Source organism: Gossypium hirsutum, chromosome A02 (genome assembly GCF_007990345.1).
Source record: "Gossypium hirsutum isolate 1008001.06 chromosome A02, Gossypium_hirsutum_v2.1, whole genome shotgun sequence".
Lineage (NCBI taxonomy): Eukaryota > Viridiplantae > Streptophyta > Magnoliopsida > Malvales > Malvaceae > Gossypium > Gossypium hirsutum.
In genome coordinates this window covers 60034038-60037980 of record NC_053425.1, presented here as the reverse complement: position 1 = coordinate 60037980, position 3943 = coordinate 60034038, and positions in this window count along the sequence as shown.

The following is a 3943-nucleotide window of genomic DNA, read 5'->3' as shown; positions in this document are numbered from 1 at the left end:
GATAGCGAAACGAAATTGTGTTCTTTGTATGTGGCTATTGAGCCGAAAGTGGAATGGTTGATAAGCACGTTGTGCTTGTGTTCAAGTAATGTAAATGAAATGCTAATGTGTTATGATATATACATATATATGTGCATGATAATGGAGAATTATATCCGAGCTAAGTCCCGAAGGCATTCGTGCTGGTGTTATATCCGGGCTAAGTCCCGGAGGCATTCGTGCTGGTGTTATATCCGTGCTAAAGTCCCGTAGGCTTTGTGCTAGTATTATATCCGGGCTTAAAGTCCCGCATGCTTTGTGGTGGTGATTGGATTTGGGTTTTAAACCTAGCAGGCGTAATACCGATGATTGGAGTAAGATTATGATTTCGAATGTTCGTAGTAAACTACCATTGAATATGTCAAATACATTAAGTTGGTCAGGTATGTATTGTATACTTTTATATGTTAGATTGATCAGAATTGAATCATGAATGGGAAATGGGAAGTATATGTGAAAATCTCATATGTGTATGTGTGTATTCGGTTATGGTGAAAGGTTATATAAGATTGATTTGGTGATATACATGTTAAATAAAATGAATGCAAGAATGGGTAATAAATCTGCTTGGGACAGCAGCAGTAACGTGATTTCAGAAAATCACCATAAATTTTGGTAGTTGAGTTAGAAGCTAAATAAATTATGTCATGAAATCTTAATGAGTCTAGTTTCTTATAAAAGAAACCATGTGAGCAAAAGAATTGCCAATAATGAGATATTTGAAGTGGCGTGGAATAGAGTCAAAATGACTTCGAGGTCCCCTGTTCTGTTTTCAGAAAATCATTATAAATGGTAAAAAATGATTATAAGATAAAATTTATATTATTAGACTCCTTAATGAGTCTAGTTTCAAATGAAATAAACAATAACATATTTAAAATTCTGTATAATGAGAAATTTGATTCGTAGTGAAGAGTGGTCAGAATAGTCAAACAGTGAAACAGGGGAAACTTCAATAAAAATGTGGTATTGATTGGTCAAACCAAAAATTCTGAAAATTTTATGGATGGAAGATATATGAGTCCAGTTTCAGTGAAAATTAACGGAACTTGATTTGTAGTTTCTTAGCTCCATTTATAAATAATTTAGTGACAATTGCTCAGGAAGACAGCTTGTAGTGAATTTGTGATTTTGTTGCAAACATGGTTAAAACTTGTTAATGAGATGCTTTTTGAGTTTTCATGATCTTATTTGTGATTTAAATATTTGGTTTTAATTGATTTCAGATTCAAGTGAGGTGAATTTGCTAAATATGCATTATGTTCATGGATACTTAGCCAAAATGGCAATTATCTAGGAATGATTTCTTGAAAATTTGAATAATCGATCTATAAGTAAATTAATTGTTTGCATTGCTTAAAACTTACTAAGCATTGAAGCTTACTCCTTGTTCTCTTTTCCATTTCTTATAGGTTTATACTTTAGCTCGAGTTGGAAGGGCCAGAGATATCATCACACTATCGAGTCTTTATGTGAGTTGAGAAGATTATATCATCATGGTTTAAGGCATGTATAGGATAGACTATAGGTAGAATGATATTTCGACTTTGTATACATTATAGCCATGCGAAGATGGCTTGCTCATTTTGTTTAGAGAAGCCTTATAATTGAACTAATGTGGTGAAAGGTTTTAGTTATAACTTGATAGTAGTTAATTTGTTATTAGATATTCGGTTATGTTTTGATAGTGAGTCATTTTGGAAATTTATAAGAGCTCTTATGGAAAATCAATGAGACATGTTTGCATTGTTGATAATTTGTCTGGTAAGTATCTTTGACCTTATAGAAGTTTTGTTCAGTCAAGTAATACCTCATAACCTTATTCCGGCAATGGATACGAGTTAGGAATGTTACATTTAGTATAACATGGCACAATTGAACATTCAATCATCCACAAACAATACAAGACAATGGTAACCTCATATCATATTTTACATACTTAAAACATCATGCTTAGTCAAGCTCAAATTTACTAATTCTCATGCATCAAAGTTTATAAGATTACTCCCATATCACACATTTAAGCCTTAGTTATCAACACATCATCTCATCTCAATTAAACCATCAAACATTCACCACCAACAATATAACTCATTACATACACACAATCACAAGCCTCATCTCCATGACATAGGCACATACATAATCATATAATCAACATGAGCCACCATTCATGGCTATACACAAATTGAACTATAAAAATTATAGGCCAACACATTTGGCCATATTATTAATGACATAATTACAAAAGATAAAGCCCCTATACATGCCATAGACTTAAGTATTTGAATACTTATACCCAAAATGGTAGCTTGATAGTATGATTGAATCTCCGACGATCTCCAACCCGAGCTAGCTAAATAAACCTATAAGAGATAAAAAGGAAGGGAAGTAAGCAATAAAGCTTAGTAAGTTCATATGAAAATAATAAGCAATTTATTAACCTGCTTCTCAAGGTAATACAACCATATTTGCATTTTTTACTTATGTTCAGGTCAAGCTGTTTTCTCATGTCACAGTCACTAATTTATTTATATCTAGAGCTGCAGAACTCCAAATTAATTTCTACTAATTTTCATTAAAACTATAATCATATATATTCTTACCATAAAATTTTCAGAATTTTTGGTTTAGCCAATAAGTATAGTTTATTCTTTAAAATCACCTTTGTTTCGTTGCCCGACGGCTTCAATCTTTCTTCACTAAAAATTAATTATCTCATAATACGGGACTTGGATGATGTTCCCGTATATTTTTATTGAAAATATACTTATTAAGAATTATAGCATATGAATTATAACCCATAAATATTTTTGTACAATTTTTAATGATTTTCTCAAATCAGAGTAGGGGATTTCGAAATCGTTATGACTGTATCTCACACAACTTCAAATATCTCATAATATGAAATTATTTTGCTTACACCGCTTCTTTTATAAGAAATTAGACTCAATAAGATTCAATTCCATATTTTATTCAATCTCGAACTCACTTTCTACTATTTTTGGTGTATTTTTAAATTCGGACTACTACTGCTGTCCAAAACTATTTTAGTAAGAAAATTATAATAACTAAATTTACCACACCTTCCTTTCTTTCAATTAGAAATCCGTACATTTATAAACATATATCATTATTCACCAAATTAACACAACATCATTTCACAATGCTCATGGACTTACCATTCATGGATTTCATATTAAGTTGAGTTTCTGTACATACCTATACCGATCCTTACCATTTCATACATATATATAATGCCATTGCATCTTCGATGTCTCGTACACTATGTACTATACTCGATACCTCGCACACTAAGTGCTATTCTGGATGTTTCGCACACTAAGTGTCATCCTTGATACTTTGCACACTAAGTTCCATTTATATATATAGCCGAAGCTATCTCAAATTGCACACCAAGTGCCACTTTTAGCCGAAGCTATTTCGAATCGCACACTAAGTGCCATTTATATATATATAGCCGAAGCTATCTCAAACTGCACACCAAGTGCCACTTTTAGCCGAAGCTATTTCAAACCGCACACTAAGTGCCATTTTAGCCGATAATGTGACAGCCCAAAATTGACCCTAGTCGGGAAGTGGTTTCGGGACCGCTAAACCGAGTCACCGAAATGTTTGAATGTGATATTTATTGTCTAGAATATGTAATTATGAATGTGTGAAAATTTCAAGCTTCGATTTAGTCGATTGCATGTGAATTTAGTCAATAGGACTTATGTGAGAAAATTTTGAAATGTGATAGGTCAAAGCATAAGGGCCTATTAGTGCATGTTGAAAAAGGGGGGGACTTGCATGTCAATTCCCCCCCCTTATTAGTAGTGGCCGGCCATGACAAGCATGGTAGACCAAGTGTGATGGGCAAGACATGTCATAGACATGTTGG